At 36.5% G+C, this 20465-nt stretch overlaps 1 protein-coding gene across 7 annotated transcripts in view; it reads left to right on the forward strand.

Moving 5' to 3' along the window:
• The window catches only part of LOC112057974 (dystroglycan 1), a 162637-nt gene that overhangs the window by 91863 nt on the left and 50309 nt on the right, over positions 1 to 20465 (forward strand). For all 7 annotated transcript variants that reach the window (XM_052887874.1, XM_052887868.1, XM_052887871.1 and 4 more), the window contains one exon: positions 16040 to 16089. The gene's annotated coding sequence lies outside the window, so the exon portion shown is untranslated. The remainder of the gene's footprint in view (positions 1 to 16039; positions 16090 to 20465) is intronic.

The following is a 20465-nucleotide window of genomic DNA, read 5'->3' on the forward strand; positions in this document are numbered from 1 at the left end:
CGCTAGTCTTAGTTGTTTATGTAACTACAATTACAATGTGGTTACATAGTAGCCACTTAAACTAACATGCATCAGGATAAGAAAGTACGTTCAGTTCACGGTGACTAAGCGTGAGGACATTGGCTCCGCATCTCTGTCGATTCACTCTATTAATGTAATTGATTTGTCATGTAACATGTGGACTTTGCCAATGATCGTGTTTGAATATACTAAACGTTCAATCCGTTTTTGCGACTGCACTACTTGTATTTCTTATTTAGTAACAAAGTTATATACCTGTATACGAGTATCACGGCTCCGCCCAGTAGAGTAGCCCAGTGGATATGACCTCTGCCTCCGATTCCGGAGGGTGTGGGTTAAAATCTGGTCCGGGGCATGCACCGCTAACTTTTCAGTTGTGTGCATTTTAAGAAATTAAATATCACGTGTCTCAATCGGTGAAGGAAAACATCGTGAGGAAACCTGCATACCAGAGAATTATCTTAATTCTCTGCGTGTGTGAAGTCTGCCAATCCGCATTGGGCCAGCGTGGTGGACTATTGGCCAAACCCCTCTCATTCTGAGAGGAGACTCGAGCTCAGCAGTGAGCCGAATATGGGTTGATGACGACGATACGAGTATAACTTTGTTGCTAAATAGGAAATACAAGTGAATCAATTTCATCTATTCTTTTGTCTATCTATTCTATACTGTACCTTATCATCCGACAGACGACCACTAGACATAGGCCTCTTGCATGGACCTCCAAGCACAATGGTCTTGAGCCGCCAGCATCCAGCGGCTCTCTGCAACCCGTTTGATATCCTCGATCCACCTAGGATATCTTGTATATATTCTAAATTAAAGTTTTGGTTTTCATATTTTATTTGAAAAAATATAATTAAGTTAAAAGTTAATTTAAATTTAATATACTGTGTAATTCTTAGTTTTAATTTGTATTGGTGTTTAAATATGATAATAAAATTAAGTTGAAGATTATTTACGTGCATATTTCAATGAAATTAAAAAGTTAAATTTTAATTTGTCACTCTAAAAGGTCCTGATAACTTATTTTATTTGCAAATATTCAAAAGCAGTTAAATTCTATTGAAAGCTTTCATCAGACGAAGTTCGCGATTCACGAAATTTATTGGACTGTATAGAATAGTGCAAGTTTCTTGACTATTTAAGTACTTATTTGGTTTGGTATAATTAAATTAAATGGTCACCATAATAACATTGCTACTACAATTAATAGATTCTATGTATATTTAGATTTGGCCATAGATTTACATGGATACTCAAGTATACATAATCTACAAGATTATGGCACTAAGCCAAAGCTTTAGTACCAAAAATGGCGTAGTATTAAAAACGCTAAGCTCTTATGGATTACGTGTATCAAATGTGTATAGGTACGTAATTCCAAAACTACTTAACGAATCTAGAAGAAACTTTAAATTGATTAAAGTCTGGAATAGCATATAGGGTACTTTTTTATCAATTTCAATATTCTCCCGGGAACGGAAGACGAGGATAAAACCGCGGTTTTTTACGTTATTTTATAATATTAACTTGATAAAAGTGACATAGATTGGTTATATAGTTTTAGAAACGACGTTAGCTACACGATTTTACTTGCGGGGGTTTTCTTCACATTTTCCATAAAAATGTAGTCTTTCAAGACCCTTTGCTCCCTTCTATTACGTGTGACGTATGTAAATGGCACCTATTGCTGGACTAGAACAATTTTTCACAAAAGATCGGAGAAAAAGCTTTTACGTAAATCACATATGATGATGTAGGTGCGTAATCCATATCACGATTTTTTTCATAAGAACTGTATTTAAAGCACCGAAGTATCCGTAATGATATTTTTGAGTGACGTGATAGCCCGGTGGATATAAACTCTGCATTCGATTCAGAGGGTGTAGGTTCGTATCCGGTCCGGGGCATGCACCTACAACATTTAAGAAAGAAAGAAAGAAAAGAAAACATTTATTTAAAAAATTGTGCCATACACCACAATGCTTAACTAAGCACTATTGTTGTGTCTGATGCTTCAACCATTTCAGTTATGTCCATTTTAAGAAATTAAATATCACGTGGAAAATATCGTGTGGATACATACTCGTATGTTTTCTGTGATACTACATGCTAGCCACTGTACCAACAGAGCATTTCTAGTGATAAAATCATAAATATCTATTTACGTTAGTAGTTGTAAAATTAAAATCGGAAAAACATTTTCGTGATAAAAATCCACGACGCCACTGTTCCGGTAGAAGGCACCCCAGCTGAGCCAAATGAGTCGTGACGATTCACATAACTGTTACTATTATGACTAATAAACTCTTTCTTAATACCAATTTAAACTCAATTTATATTTAATGTTTACTCAATATCATCATCATCATATCAACCCATATTCGGATCACTGATATGCTCGAGTCTTCTCTTAGACTGAGAGGCCGGCCCAGTGCGGATTGGTAGACTTGACTTGTAGGGAATTAAGAAAATTTTCTGGTATGCAGGTTTCCTCACGAAGTTTTCCTTCACCGTTTGAGACACTTTATATTTAATTTCTTAAAATGCACACAACTGATAAGTTGGAGGTGCATGCCCCGGACCGGATGCGAACCCACACCCTCCGGAATCGGAGGCAGAGGTCATTTCCACTGGGCTATCACGGCATATATTAGACACGGCATTATTAGAGACAAACATATTAGTTACTAATAATAAGTTTGACGTTTTGTAACTAGGTACATCAAGTAACATGATTTTTAAATTGAGTTTTATAAGAAATCCTTAAATTTTACTAATTATTCATATCGATATATTTCGGACGTTTATTCCATGTAGTAGAAGGAAAATAATATTGTTTATATTTATATGATATGAGTCAACAAAGAATTTTGGTGCTATAATAGGGTATAGCACAAAAATCCATGAAAATCTTGGAAAAAATACATGAAAATTAAACCAGAAATTCATCAGAAAGAATAGACGCAGAATTTTACTTATAATTTATGATTGTGCAACCCAAATTCATGCATCAAATAAAAGGAAGCATTGTTATTTTTTCTATGCTGGGTAACGTCATTCAGCACGTTTAATAGCTTCTTTTACGAGTGGCTTGAAAGTTAAGTTTTAACTGGTGAAATTTATTGGTGTTGCGTACATCGCAATGCGTCGCCAATTGACTGCCGCCCCAGATGACATCATAAACGACCTCCACACATGTATAACCATATAGTAACAACCTACTGATCGATGGTGTCGAAATGGGTAATGACTTCGGAACACTCCTATAGTAATTCGCTACGGGCTGTTAAACTTTTATTGTGATGGCATTTCTTTTATTGGGGTTAGTCCAGTGGTTAGCCTAGCGGTTTCGGATCATGAAGTCCAGGGTTGGGATATGAAAAATTGTATTTCACGTTCACCATCTTCGGAAGTGTCTGCTAGCCTATTCACAAGTTGTCTGTCATAAAGTAGGAAAGAGCCGTGATCATCATTATCAACCCATATTCGGCTCACTGCTGAGCTCGAGTCTCCTCTCAGAATTAGAGGGGTTAGGCCAATAGTATACCACGCTGGCCCAATGCGGATTGGCAGACTTCACACACGCAGATAATTAAGATAATTCCCTGGTATGCAGGTTTCCTCACGATGTTTTCCTTCACCGTTTGAGACACGTGATATTTAATTTTTTTAAATGCACACAACTGCTCTTCGCGCCGTGATAGCCCTGTGGATATGACCTCTGCCTCCGATTCCGGACGGTATGGGTTCAAATCCGGTCCGGGGCATGCACCTCCAACTTTTCAGTTGTGTGCATTTTAAGAAATTAATGATCATGTGTCTCAAACGGTGAAGGAAAAACATCGTGAGGAAACCTGCATGCCAGAGAATTTTCTGTTTGAATATTTTTTGAGTTCTTATAATTACAAAAATAATTGGGAAGTAGGACAAAAATATTTCTGAACATTTCCTAATTATTTTTGTCCTTCTGGAAAAATATAAAATAAATCAATGGCATGACTTGATGAATTTAAAAACTCTCAGAAATGGAGGAGAACACTTCTTTATATTTACTGTGCAATATTCAACTGCAAATTAACCGCAGAAATAACAAGCTCCAATTGTTCGTAAAATGAAATGATTGCTACCGAGTAAGTATAACGAACGTGCTTCGAGCATTGTGCTTCATATTTTACTAGCTTTTATACGTAACTTTACTCGTATTTTTTGTCCCTCGTGAATACCTACTACTTAAAAAAAATTATAGTCGGTTATAAAGGGTTTGGGTTCATTTATACGAGCAGCACGTTGGCAACGGCAGTCGACTGGAATCAACTGCCGTTGACTGCCGTCGACTGCCGCCGAGACGTCGCCGACTGCAGTCGTCGGTAGCAGCTGCTGCTCGTGTAAATGTACTCCTTGGGGATAAGTAAAATATCATTTTGATGGGTTTTCTTTGCTACTTTCATTGACATAAGCTTAAGGCCTTCTAATTTATCTAGATTTTGCCCACGACAACGGCAAAATCGGTCTATTTATGTATGTACACACGTATATTTTCGATTACCTAACAGATGGGACGGAGCGTGTATCAAACTCAAAATTCATTTATTTCAAATAGGCTTACTTTACAAGCTCTTTCGAAATGTCAGGTCAAATAATATTAAACTTAAAACAATGGTGATAATAATTAGTCGAAAACTTAAAATTAAAGTTACGAGGGTTCCAAATGCGCCTTGGTCCGAGAAGAGCCCACAACACCTATTGTTAAATAGTTCATCACTATTTAACAATAGGTGTAAATGTAGCCTGTCATGTAATACATTTCATTTCTAAGCAATTTTGTCGTTTACATAATCATTAACACTATAATACGACTTTTCTATAAGCTTGCGTTTAATAAAAACGAACTTATTGAGAGACATGCCAGTGTGGCAGTTTATATAAAAACGTATACAATTACCGTTAAAGTGATTACAATTTTTTTGTTACCTAGTGTGGTGTGCAACAATTTCATTTTTATTTCTGACATTAATATTATTACAATCACACCTTCTTTTAAAATTTCCCAAGTTATTATGTAGGTACATATACTAAATTCTCAAATATAAATCGTGAATAATACTTTTTAGAAAACGGATAGGTGATAAGTAAATTATATCTTTATGATCGATTTTCTTTGCTACTTTCATTGAAATAAGCCTAAGGCCTTCTTCAAATATATCTTGCCCACGTAAATAGCATGAAAATCGGTCTACATATTATTATGTACAGTTGTACACTCATCAGTGGTGTGCACATCATAGATGCAAAAAATGCACTGCCTACCCCAAGTACTCAAGACAAACCTATGTTGGACCACATAATACATGGTTGGGCAAGGAGTTTTCCAATATTTTCTTATAATGCATACTTTAGTTAAAAACCCTATGCACACCACTGACACTCATATATTTTCGAGTAACAGATGGAACTCAGTGTGTATTGCTCAAATACAAACTTGTTTCTCATTGCTCACCGTAACAATGTTCGTGCGATTGAATTTATGGGTCCATAATTGTTAAATGTCAATAAAATCGATCGCCCACAAAACCGGGGACACGCTCAATAACATCCCCCAATTTCAATTCCTCTTAAATTGCCACTCAAATTAATTTTAGTAACAGCTGCTATCGATTTATGACCCAATCAATGTGTTGCAAGGAAAAAAATGGCCGACCGTTTAGCTGCTTAACAATTTATCGTAATGAATTCGGTCGCGTCGAATTGTTGGGCTTCGGAATTCTACTTTCAGAAATAATTATCAATATCAACAATACATCAATACACATAATAGAACCGAAGTGTCTTGTCTCACAAACGCGCTTTTTTATAACCGACTTCAAAAAAGGAGGAGGTTATCAATTCGTCGAAATCATTTTTCATGTAATTTTTTTAAAAGTAAAAAATACCTGCTTCGAAGTCGTTATCACTAGCATCTTAAAACCTTTCATAAACATACGCATTTGTAAATTACAAAATTAGTGTGCTTACCATAAAATGGTACGCTTAACTTAAAATATATCTATACTAATATTATAAAGCTGAAAAGTTTGTATGTTTATTTGATTGTTTGTTTGATGGAACGCGCTAATCTCAGAAAGTAACGATTTTCAGTGACGAAAAATTATTTCAGTGTTAGATAGCCCATTGACCGAGGAAGGCTATAGGCTATATTTTATCCCCGTATTCCTACGGGAACGGGAACCACGCGGGGAACCACGCGGGCGGGGTAGATGGAAGTTGGCTTTACAATTCGCTAGCGCGCTTGTTTTTCAAAAATTAACTTCAGTTTATTTAAGTAAAAACTTTTTGCAATGATTTTAATTACACATTACGCAAGTGCACTATTTTTAATATGCAAACAATAAGTCATGAATATTATGATCTCATATTGAGTCATCTTATGTGTCATGCCTGTTTTCGAAAAAATCACTCTGAACTGTAAACAAAATCATAATTCTAATAACATTTTATCATTTTCGGTATAAATCATTGGAAATTTTAAAAATAGCATGAGGATATAAATTGTTTTACATTCAAAGTTATCAAAAATCGTCGATGATCAAATCGTAAGATCGATTTTATATTCAGAATGATTATCAGGGGATGTGTTCAGTGACTTACGGTTTATGGTCGTTGTTCCTGATAAATAGTTCTTAGTATCAAATGATAAACACGTAGTCACATTTAAACAACGGAGGATTTTCAAAACAGAACCAAAAAAACTCAAAATTAAAAGTTTCGTGGTTCAATTACCACCCGTCGGCCTATTGCACCCATTCGCATATAAAACATATTTTTACCTGGATTTTTTCACTGTTAATTTGTAAAAATATCCTATATTAGCCAACTGTAAATACTAAAGATATCAAGTTCCCTCTGTAAAGGTAAACATAAAAATAAAAATTAAGAAAAGAAAATGAAAGTAGAGTGTTTACCGACTGCGCAATTTTCTTCCAACTATTCAAAAGTTAACTCTCATTCGGCAGCGAACAGTTCAAGTTTAAAACATTTTAGCGGCGAATCTCTCGCGGCCCGCACCGGGGGGAATTACGAAACTTTTGGGAATGAATATGCGAAAGCTTTTAAATGTTAGTTGGGAGCTCGGCACGGTGATAAGCAAAGTTACCTACCTACTCTATGAATTATTCGCTTCATTTTCGTAGCTTAGTTATCTTAGTTTTAGCAGAAATGATGCATTCTTTTATGCATCCTTAATCACTTGATTAATCATTTAATCACTTCAGTAGTCGAAATCCACTGAGTTTAGTTCTGGTAAATATAGAGTTGCTTTCGTTGGGAACTTGGCACGGTTATAACCAAAGTTAATTACTCTATGGATTATTCCCTTCATTTTCGTTCGTAGCTTAGTTATCTTAGTTTTAGTAGCAAAGGATGCATCTTTTTATAAATCCGATATCGCTTGTTCAATACTTAAGTAGTCGAATTCTTAGTTTAGTTTTAGTAAATATAGGGATTCTTTCATTGGGAACTTGACAAAGCAAAGTTACCTGAATTAATTATTCGCTTCATTTTTGTAGCTTAGTTATTTTAGTTTTAGTAAAAAGGATGCATTAACGCATCCTTATTCACTTGTTTAATACTTAAGTAGTGGCTAAGTCCAGTTAGTTTAGTTTTGGTAAATATTTGATGCTTTCGTTGGAAACTTGACACATTTATAAACAAAGTTACCTACTCGATGAATGTTCGCTCCATTTTCGTAGCTTAGTTATCGTAGTTTCAGTAGAAAAGGATGCATTAAAGCATTCTTAATTCCCTAATTAATACTTAAATAGTGGCTAAGTCCAGTGAATTTAGTTTTATTAAATATATGGATATTTTCGATAGGAACTTTGCACGGTTTTAGGCAAAGTACTGTATGAATTATTTGCTTCATTTTCGTAGATATTTAGATACTTTTGATATAGTAGACAGGACATTGATTGGCATTAACTAATAACTTCCCTCAACTAGGTACATGAAAATTTGCTTAATGATCGTGAAATACACAAAAATTCCAGTTTCCAATAAAACATCTAAGTTGTATCGAAATATACAACCAACCACTTATTTAGATAAATATGTGGCCTGTGTAGGCGGCTACTAATATGATTGGATTTCGTTCGTCGGGCAGTACAGACAGACTGGTTTTCCCACTATGTATATTATATTTTATAATAAATCTAAACTCCACTTTTATAGTGGTTTATTTTGAAAAGGTCATTTCATTTCCACTACGAGTATATCTTACAAATTCAGTTGCAGTAAATAGGTGTTCTTACCTCACTTAATTTTTTTTCGTACATAACACTAACGCCTAGGTTACAGAGGCCTTAGCCATGTGGCACGACGATTCTTTTTCTATAAACGCTAACAAAATGTATGGGAATGACAGATCCGATCTACAACTTCATCACGTGACTTATCGAAACTGAACGTCATTCCTATATATTTTTAAATTATCGAAGCGTTAGCGTTTGTAGAAAGAGAATCGATGTGCCACATGGCTAAGACCCCAGGTTTTAATTAGAGTAGACACTACGATAGTGCAACTCTCTGATTTAATTACAACCACTACACCATAAAGCTCTTTTTAGAGGATTTCATTTGACACCTACATAATTTTCGTTAGGGCTTTGTGTGACGGTAAATTACAGGCACAACACTTAACAATGCCTCAGATTACGGAGTGCCTAGTGGCAGTTTGATGCTGTGACGATCGCGTCAACGTAAACGAGAATTTCTAAGGATTTGAAACAGCGCCATCTAGTGGCACTAATGCACAACTGTTTAAATTCCATATAAATTCGCGTTTACGTTAACGCGATAGTAACAGCATGAACATATTAAAAACTCCCACTAGGCACACAGGGCGCTGGGCAGCACACTGAAGGTTTAGTTTCGAAATGTCGCTTAAATATAGCGATATTTTCACTTAATTTCTAAGATGGGCGCAAAGAGATAACGACATAATTTTGTCTATGTATCGCTGTCTCTTTTGTCGCATAGTAAAGAAAGATATAACTTAGCCTTAGCTTGCTTTATAAGTTTCCAAGATTTATAAATATTGTTTTTCAAATATTAGCATTTTGACTCAATTTCGGCGGATTTGCGTAGTTCGAACAATGTCGAGAGTCTTACATTGTGTTGTCTCGGAAAACATACAACGACGATGTTAGAACGTTCTACGAACATACTATGTACGCGGCTTTTACTCGAAAACAGGTTATAATGAGTCAGCAAGATAATTATTTATTAGAGATTCTCTTGTTGACGCATAGCAACAACCTACTTTACGAGATGCTTAGTTTCCAAACAAATATTCATCATGATTTATGGAAAGTATTGGTGTATATTACGCTGAGTAAGCTTTTACATCGCAATAGTGTTTAAGTAGGAAGGATGTTTTGTATAACTCGCAAGTGCGAGTTTCGAATACACCTCTTCTTTCTTATTTAATTGTATCGTGTTAGACAGAGAGATATAGAGGAGATATAAAAATTCGGTAAGCGATTTATAAGACACACTTTACAGAATAGCGCTCCAGATCAGAAAAATTTTGACGGCCTCCGTGGCGCAGTGGTATGCACGGTGGATTTACAAGACGGAGGTTTTGGGTTCGATCCCCGGCTGGGCTGATTGAGATTTTCTTAATTGGTCCAGGTCTGGCTGATGGGGAGGCTTCAGACGTGGCTAGTTACCACCCTAGTGGCAAAGACGTACCGCCAAGCGATTTAGCGTTCCGGTACGGTGTCGTGTAGAAACCGAAAAGGTGTGTAGATTTTCATCCTCCTAACAAGTTAACCCGCTTCCATCTTAGACTGCATCGTTACTTACCATGTACAGATGAGATTGTAATCAAGGGGTAACTTGTAAAGAGTAAAAAAAAGAAGGCGGATTTGAGGGTACAAACCATGACATGTTTTTATATGTTCTACAGGAAATCATGAGAAATCGTCTATCGTTCGTTAATATGTTGCTCTAATCGATATTTGCGGTAACCCCGTCATCGTAACAAATTCGTAACGTAAACCGCATGGCTTATGTAAACACTTCGCTGGACTACGTCATACCTATTTTCTTCTAGAATAGATTTTATCTTCAAACCACAGACATACGCTTCAGTTTTATTTATTGGTTTATAGATACAATTAGATATTAAACGCCCACCAACCTGCATTGGAGCACTGTGGAAGGTCTAATCTCCATATCCCCTCTCGTATACGGAGGAATATGGATAAATGTTAACAATTAACACAATACGAGCCATAGAACAGAAAACACTAGTGCTAGTTCCGTGATTCGTGCTATAGAAACCGAGATAATTGCAAAAATTAACTGATTTTCATTTTAGACTTCATCATCATCATCATCATTATCATAACCCCAATAGGGTACTACAACATTGATGAGTTCCTTAATGATAAAGATGCTTGGAGGCCGTTGGATCAGCTTCCACCTTCACACAGAAAGTAAAACTATAAGAAATGTAAACAGTAATTGTTATTAATTGTAAATTATAATACTGTATGACTTTTTCAAAAGCAGAACCTGCCTTCCGAACCGGTGGTAGAATCTTTACAAATAGTCAACTGACGTGTCAAAAGTGCTTGTAAACTGAGCCTACTTGAAATAAATGATTTTTGATTTTGATTTTGATTTAACCCATAACCCATATTAGGTTCACTGCTGAGCCAGAGTCTCCTCTGAGAATGAGAGGGGTTAGGCCAATAGTTCACCAGGTTGGCCCAATGGCATGGATTGGCAGACTTCACACACGCAGAAAATTGAGAAAATTCTCTGGCATGCAGGTTTCCCCACGATGTTTTTCCTTTGGCACGTGATATTTAATTTCTTAAAATGCACACAACTGAAAAGTTGGAGGTGCATATGCCCCGGACCGGATTCGAATCCACACCCTCCGGAATCGGAGGCAGAGGGCATATCCACTGGGCTATCACGGCTCTATTTTAGGCTTAAAATAACTTTATACAGACACGAGATTTTGTGAGACTTTTTGGACAACTTTGGGTACACCAAAATGATGGTGTATACGAACGTTATCATCTTTCATTCCCAAATTGGCCAGCTTTTAAGTTACTTAATTGACTGGCCTTATGATTTTAATATCATATTATCAGTAGCGTGCACACCATAGATGCAAAAATGATGAACCCTGCATTTGAGAAAGAATTTGTTCACATAGTACATACTCTAGTTAAAACCCCTATGCACCCAACTGCATAATATATGTTTATTAACTGTGTCTTTGAAATAACCGAAATCTGTGATCATTATTGTTAGAGTCATTATTCCTACTCGTACCTTACCTCTAAACCTAAGGTTAAGATAAGATGTCTATCCTATCTTTGACATTAGAGAACCTCATTTTGACGGCCTCCGTGGCGCAGTGGTATGCGCGGTGAATTTACAAAACGGAGGACCTGGGTTCGAACCTCGGCTGGGGCTGATTGAGATTTTCTTAATTGGTCCAGGTCTGGCTGGTGGGAGACTTCGGCCGCGGTTAATTACCACCCTACCGATAAAGACGTACCGCCAAGCGATTTAGCGTTCCGGTACGATATCGTGTAGAAATCAAAAGGGGTGTGGATTTTCATCCTTCTCCTAACAAATTAGCCCGCTTCCTTCTTAGACTGCATCATTATTTACCATCAGGTGAGATTGTAGTCAAGGGCTAATTTGTAAATAATAATAATAAACCTTCTTAAAAGTACAAAATTATCGACAAATATCGAGCACTCGACGACCACTAGAACTCAGTAATACAGAACACAATGCGGAACTCTAAAAACTATTTACAATGGGCATTCAAACATGATTTAAAAAAAAAAAAACAACTACACCTACACACACATTTATAAGTGAGCATCCTCTTCTATTTAACGTTGCTCTTTAACATAAAACTTGTTCATGTTCTCTAATACAGAACATTATGTGGCACACAGTAAACTGTTGTTGTCACATATCCTTTTATTCCTAGTTGGAAATAGGTCAGGATGTGAGGACAAAGTTGGTACGGAACGGGAAGTACAGCCCCGTACGCTCGGCTCGGGTTTTAATACCGATGTGAAAATAATAAAGGAATTCTGTTCCTATTATGGAACAGCAGTGCATTCGCCGACTATTTCCGATAAGTACTTAAGTAATTTTAAAAGTAGAGCTCTATGAAATTCCTCCTCCTGTTTTTAACTGACTTTAAAAAAGGAGGAGGTTCTCCACTCGACGCGCATGTTTTTTTTTAATGTTTGTTACCTCAAAACTTTGACATTAATAAACCAATTTTAATTTTTTTTTTGTTTGAAAGAGTATACTTCCAGATTGGTGCCATTTCATTTTCATGCAAATCGGTTTAGTAATTTTGTCTTAAAATCAAAATAACTAATATTTGAAGTCGGTTCTATTTTTATGTTAAAAATATTATGATTAATGTATATAGAATTACGAACTTAATACACTGTGTAAATGTGTATACTGTCTCGTTGTTTTTCATTTGTAGCTTCGTATCACGAGTTCCGGGGTTCGAGTCCTTGTCGAGCGTAATTATTATATAAATATTGAGCGTATGAGCGTGGCAACAAGTCGTGTTTATCATACAGGAGGTAGATGACATTTCTCAGTTGATTTGATGTTTAATTTATGTATTGTATTGTTAATAACGAACAAATTAGTGAATAGGCCAGCTTATCATTATCATTAACATCTGGTAGAAGTAGCTAAATATATATTATGTCTGGTCAAACATAAAGGCCTCATTTTAGAATTCGCCGCAGTTAGAATAAAGACGGGTGTATAGATCACTAGCGGACGCCCGCGACTTCGTCCGCGTAAAATTAGTTTTTTTAGGAATCCCTCGGAAACCATAGATTTTTCCGGGATGAAAAGTAGCCTATGTGTTAATCCAGAATAAAATCTATTTCCATTCCAAATTTCATCCAAATCGCTTTAGCAACCGCAGCGTAAAGGAGGAACAAACATACACACACACACAAACTTTCGTCTTTAAAATATTAGTGTGATAGCGGTCATGCTTTCGCTTTCGCTTTTACTTATGTACACATCTACCCTACTCCCTACCTAAACCTACCCAACCCTACTGTGCCCCTACTTTTCCCTTACCGCTAACCCTAACCCTACCCTACCCCTGCCTTACCTCTACTCTACCCTTACCCGTACCCTATCCGTACTCTACCCTACCCGTACCATACCCTACCCCTTCTCTACCCTACCTCTATGCTACCCTTCCCTATCGTACCCCTACCTCTACCCTATCCCTACACTACCCCTCCCCTACCCTAACCTACTCGTACCCTACACCTTCCCTACCTTACCCCTACCCTTCCCCTACCTTTAGCAAAATCGGTCCTGCCCTTTGAGCGTGGTGCGATGACCAAAGGACTATTTCCCAAGAAACTAAAGTGGGGTAATCTCTGGATCTACTGGACCGATTTAGAAAATTCTTTTACCAGTAGTAAGCTACGTTATTTGCGAGTGTCATAGGCTATGTTTGATCCCCATATTCACACGGGAACGGGAACTACGTAATTGAAAGCGTGGGGCGTCATGTAGCGAAATTTCTGCGTCTATTAGAAATTTTGTATTATCTCCGAAACTATTTAACTAATTAACATACTATAAAGGGCAAATCTTATCTCCATAATATCCTTGTGATTATTAAATAATTTATTTTGATAAGGATTTAAGTTAAGTAGCATAAATAATGACGCAAACCTAAGTATATAAAATTTATAATTTTTAAAACACAAAAGGTACTATATCTGCTAATATATAGAAGATAGATATATGGCGTCGCGGACTTTTTTGTAGAACTTTAAAAGATACATAAAGCCTCCATACATTAATTTCAATTTTACTCAATGGTTAAGGCAGCGCATGCGAATAAGTCTGCTTAAGAGGATTTTCGGTCCGACCTGTATGACAAAAACTGTGTTAACTCGGCGAATATATATCATACTAATATAAAATATAGCCTATAGCACTCCCCGATAATGTAGCATTCTACTGGTGAAAGAATTTTTGAAATCGGACCAGTAGTTCCGAAGATTACCCCATTTAAAAAATGTGACAAACTTACAAACTTACAAACTTTACCTCTTTATAATATTAGTATAGATTATTCTGAATAACTGAAATTGTTTTAAAAATACTTTAACGAGAATTCTTTACTAGTCATTATTTTAGATGAAAGTACGCCCCGACTGATATAACTCGTGTGCTATTCTAAATAACGATCAATGTGAGTGATAGCTGATATAGGCTATAAACAATGTATCACTAAACGACGAAGAGATCATCACGCGAATGAGAAATCACGACATTCACTTGGTTATTTAGTATTTTTGTTTATCGCCATTTCGCGTGTTAGTCGTTGTTGAGTTTCGACTTCTCTACTTAATCTGTTGAGAAATATTGGCAATTTTGTAAAAACCCTTGACAGCTATGTATTTTGCTAAAATATTAAGGCAGACTAAGTAGAGACACGTGATAGCCCAGTGGATATGACCTCTGCCTCAAAATTTGGAGGGTGTGGGTTCGAATCCGGTCCGGGGCATGCACCTCCAACCTTTTAGTAGTGTGCATTTTAAGAAATTAAATATCACGTATCTTAAACGGTGAAGGAAAAACATCGTGAGGAAACCTGCATACCAGAGAATTTTCTTAATTTTCTGCGTGTGTGAAGTCTGCCAATCCGCATTGGGCCAGCGTGGTGGACTATTGGCCTAACCCCTCGTTCTGAGAGGAGAGCTCAGCAGTGAGCCGAATGTGGATTGATAATGATGACGAAAGTACTAATTAGTTAATTTACCTTTTATCTGCCATGACTTTCAGACAATTTTACCGATTTTCGTATAACTTACAGTTCATATAATGTTCATAAAACATCATGTTCTACACATATAAACAAAAAAAAACGATTGGTCATTGCCACTTTCACTGTCTGATAAATGCCTGAACTGATTTTAATGAAACGTATCTAAGAACCATATAAACTAGTTTTCGAATAAAAAACCCTCGTCCAAACCGGTTTAAGAGCTACAATGCCACGATGTATACACACAGTCAAACTTATAACAACCCTCTTTTGGGGGTTAAAAATTCAACTTTATCATACCTATGTATGCTACTATCAACCCCTTGTTAGTTGTTTGCCCCTGTAAACAAATAAGTCGAGTAGGTCGGTAAAACATCTCCAGGATATAATAATGCAGTCAACCTTTGGCTGTAGTACCATCAAATACACTGTAAACTTCATATATCACTTCATATAAAGTTCCATGTCCTATGGAGAGCAGATATTTATATTGCAAATTGCTATTTTCTGATGTGCATAATGGTTTTTCGCTATTTATCTGTTAAATGTTTTTTCTCTTTTATTTCTTGAATAAGTGAAACAGAGCAACTAAAAAGCTGTACCTTACTTATTAAATTATTATTTAAAAATATTAGCCGACGCCGCGCGGTTTTACCCGCGTGGTTCCGGTTCCCGTAGGAATACGGGGATAATATATAGCCTTCCTCGATAAATGGGCTATCAAACACTAAAAAAAAATTTCAAATCGGGAGTAATTTCTGAGCTTAGCGCGTTCAACCAAACAAACAATCAAAGTCTTCACCTTTATAATATTAGTATAGATTAATAAAAATACACAAGATAGTACGGCCTACTCGGCATTAAAAACGTAAACTCGATTTTCAAAAAACGAGACTAAATCAATATCTTCCCTACTTTGTACGTTAGGTATAACTTTAATTTTTAATAATTTATTCTACAGTCTAATTGAAAGTATGATGAGAAAATAGGATTTCGTCTTTTTACTCTTTATTATTCATTTCAATAATAACCACTTAACCGTTAAATTACATAATTGAGATATATTACCTGGCCAGTTCTGAGAATGTACATTTAATTAATGTTAGTGGCAGTAATAAAATTCTCGTTTATTGTTTTCAGGTCATACATAGTTCCTGATACGCCGTCCCTCGCGGCACCATATTAAACAAGTGAGTTATTTAAGTATACTCTTCCATAGCAAGATACTTTTGAAACTCCCAGTGTACAAGTTTGACGGCCTCTGTGGCGCAGTGGTATGCGCGGTGGATTTACAAGACGGAGGTCCTGGGTTCGATCCCCTCGGCTCGGCTGATTGCGGTTTTCTTAATTGATACAGGTCTGGCTGGTGGGAAACTTCGGCCGTGGCTAGTTACCACCCAGTCGGCAAAGATGTATCGCCAAGCGATTTAGCGTTCCGGTACGATGTCGTGTAAACCGAAAGCGGTGTGGATTTTCATCCTCATCCTAACAAGTTAGCCCTCTTCCATCTTAGATTGTAACATCACTTACCATCAGGTGAGATTATAGTCAAGAGCTAACTAGTCGTGCTATTTTTATAATCGCGCTATAGACGTTCAGTTTCAACTGTAAAATTTAAATCGAAACCGAAATCTACAGACGTTCACTGTTAACTACACAGATTTACTCTTAACTCGAACTTCGACTTTTTAGCCGAACTGTTCAGTTAAATCATCTGTGTACAGTGTCCACCAGTTTGAACTGTACAGTTCTGTCAAAACCATTAGGTTTTGATCGAAAATTCGATTAGATAAAACTGTACAGTTAAAACTGTGTAGTTACCACGGAAAATATGTAGCTCGACTTAAAAAACTGTACAAGCTCACACTTTCGTGCTATAAAAACACCATTATAGATATTGCTATAGTTTTTGAGAAAATCGCGTCTATGTAACCATACATTATATGCGAATGTAGAACTTATGGCGGTTATTATAAAATTGTTTATTTTGAACTTAATTATAAACCTTAATCATACATAACTCATACATAAATTAATATAAATAAGAAAAGCACACGCCTTGGCTCGAGTTTATTGCCCTATTTGCATGCTTTACTCGTAAACTTGCCTCCGGTGTCCGTGATTATGAATGGTGTTCATAGAAAATACGCTTTGGACGTGGCGTGCACAGGGTTTTAACTAGGGTAGGCTCTATATGTACAAATTTTACCAAACGGAAAACTACTTTTTAGTAATTAATTTGTAATGAGTATTCAGAGTGTGATAGCTCAGTGGACCACAGCCTCCGCTTCCGGAAGGCGTGGGTTCGAATCCGGTCCGGGGCATGCACCTCCAACTTTTCATTTGTTTGCATTTTAAGAAATTAAATATCACATATCTAAAACGGTGAAAGAAATATTGCATCCACGGGATCGATGTACCTACTTTATTTCACAACTAGCTTTCTTCCTCGTGGTTCTCGTTCCCGTAAAAATACGGGGATAACATATAGCCTATAGACTTCCTTGATAAATGAGCTATCTAACAGTGAAAGAATTTTTCAAATCGGTCTAGTAGTTTCTGAGATTAGAGCGTTCTAGCAAACAATACGCTATATTTACCGGATTATAATTATTTTTATTCGTATTTCAAATCTATACATTTTTACGTACTTACTCTTAAAGTGCATTTACTGTTTGGCGTTACAAGCTGCACATAGACTAAATCGTCCTGATGCAAGCGGAGGCTAATGAGTAGATCGATAAGGTCGCCACCTCGAAACAGTTAACAAGTAGAACTGTTGTATAATGAACGCTGTTTTGTCTTACTGTTATCTAAGTATTCATAAGTGATAGTGATACGATAGGTACATGTTTTTTATACCAGTATTTAAGTGGAATTACTTAAAGTTAAACATTTATGATGTAACGGGTTGCAGCGACAGTGATTGTACCATCTTTTTGTGGTAGAGGAAACACCTCGAGCAGGTCCCAGGATTTGTGACCTTGGGTGGAGGTTTAAGGGATCCCATTCGTAAATTGACGTAATTTTCCACGTAAACAAGTTCAGCAAATAAAAGTGTCTTTTTAACCCCCGACGTAAAAAGAGGGTTGTTATTTGACGTGTCTGTATGTCTGTCTGTCGGTCTGTCAGTCAGTCTGTGGCATCATAGCTCCCGGACGGATAAAGCGATTTCAATATATTTTTTGTATGAAAGGTGACTTCGGGCCAATGTTCATAAATATGTTTGATGAAAATAGGTTGAGTTGTTTAAAAGTTGTGGGAGTTGAAAGTTGGGAAGATTAACATAATGTCTGGAAATATACTCGAATGGGGTTTCAAATGAAAGAGCACTGAAAGAGAATATTGACTTGATCGAAAGTGTAATTAATAATTTCATAATCTTCGGGGTTTTTGACAACTGTGACGAAATAGTCCACGTTCGCATATCGCACCAAAATGGCGGTGGCGTGGTGGTTCTAAGCTCTTCTTTCTCCTATAAAGAAGGGAGGTTTGACCCTAAGAATTCTGAGTCTTTGTAGAAACACATATGTCTTTTCTTTAGTAATGCCTTTTTACATCCTTCTTTCTAATGTAAATGTTCTTTTAACTCTTCAAATGGTCTTGTATTCTTTAAATTACTCACTTAGCATTCACATAAAACATTATGCGATATTGGTAATGGGGATCCATTTGGCATAGCTTCAACTGTAGCGCGCGGCACATTACAGAGATATTGCGATGCGATACGGAATATTGCGACCATGGGGCGTCTTGATAGTAAAACTATTTGGGCTCCTAAGTGCACAGAGTCACGTTTTATAAATAACTAGCAGAATACGTTTCACACGCGTAGTTTCCATTCCCGTGGGAATACGGGAATAAAATATAGCCCATGTTACTCCCTGATAATGCATCTTTCTATTGGTGAAAGAATTTTTCTAATCGGTGCAGTAGTTTTTGAATTACGTGTACGAAAATAAAAGTCTTTCCTCTCTACACATAACTAACAGGATCCCGCGGTTTCACCTGCGTTGTTTTCGTTCCCGTAGAAATACGTACCTATAGCACTTGGGGATGGTGTAGCTTCCAAACGGTAAAAGAATTTTTCAAATCGTTTCAGTAGTTTCGGAGCCTATTCAATGCAAACAAACATACAATCAATCAAATCTTCCCTCTTTATATTATTAGTATAGATACATAGTCTACATAAATATTACATCCTTTCTTTCGGTTCGGTTTTCGGAGTCGGAATATCTTGCATTCTATTAATTCGCCGTTCATGTGTCGGGTCCATTGTATGGTATTTTCAGATATCGTTCGTTATCAACCCATATTCCGCTCACTGCTGAACTTGAGTCTCCACTCAGAATGAGATTGGTTAGGCCTTAATCCACCACGCTGGCCCAATGCGGATTGGCAGACTTGAAACTCGCAGAAAATTGAGAAAATTCTCTGGTATGCAGGTTTTCTCACGATGTTTTCCTTCACCGTTTGGGACACGTGATATTTAATTTCTTAAAATGCACACAACTGAAAATTTGGAGGTGCTTGCCCCGGACCGGATTTGAACCCACACCCTCCAGAGTCGGAGGCAGATCATATTCACTGGGCTATCACTTTTCAGATATCATATAGTTAGTATATAGATTTTAGATTTTATTTTTATTACATAAAATCAAAAAAATCAATACAGACTTTATAAAATTTCTAAGTTTCTCTATAACATAATCTTATGATGTATTGTTTTGTATATGTATCAAGTATAGAAAACACAATTACATTTATCAGTAGAGTGGTTTCCAAAAGTTATCGAAGTGGATGAAACGTCGAAGTTCTCGCCTCCTGTGTATGATTTGCGCGTTACAATTTGACTAAGTGCTCCAGACGTGAAATGGACTGGAAAATAATCTCGAACAATTCATCTTCGAAGGCTAAAACAGTTGATGTTTGATAGAGGTATCGATGCCAACATTTACTAAATGAAAACATCTTTCTAAAACCCAACGCAAAGGGGTTTTATAGTTTTTTTTTTTTTACATTGTAGTCCTATAGTCTGCAAACATACCTGTTGGCAATGGCAATGGCAATAATTTTATACTATAGGATCGGTTACGTCCCTACAATCACCGCAAAAAGTGATCCGAATAATAGGCTACAACACTGAGCGCACATATGCACAATTTTGTCTTTAATTCCAGTATATGTTATATAGTTTTATGTATATATAGTTTTTACACTTCCTGAACACACAACTCGACATTGTAGACGATATTTAGGTATTATTAGTTTAAATAACGTTCGTTGTTGACAACACTTAACATTGAGTAGTGTATAAATTTCCTTTTTTGAGCGCCTCATTTTTCATGCACACCACATCAAACACATCTAACAGAATATGGTTGAACGTGCTTGCCTAGGCTTTTGTACATCTATATTTACCTACTCGTATGTCTGTTTGGTTATAGTATCTTGATAATGATGGTCTTAGTTCCCAAATGGATGGATAGATTTGGATGTGGTTTTGACCTTCAAAGACTAAAACAATAATTGCTATGTTATTTAAAAGAAGTATTTTTATGTATAT

The sequence above is a fragment of the Bicyclus anynana genome, chromosome 20 (assembly GCF_947172395.1).
Source record: "Bicyclus anynana chromosome 20, ilBicAnyn1.1, whole genome shotgun sequence".
NCBI classification, from domain to species: domain Eukaryota; kingdom Metazoa; phylum Arthropoda; class Insecta; order Lepidoptera; family Nymphalidae; genus Bicyclus; species Bicyclus anynana.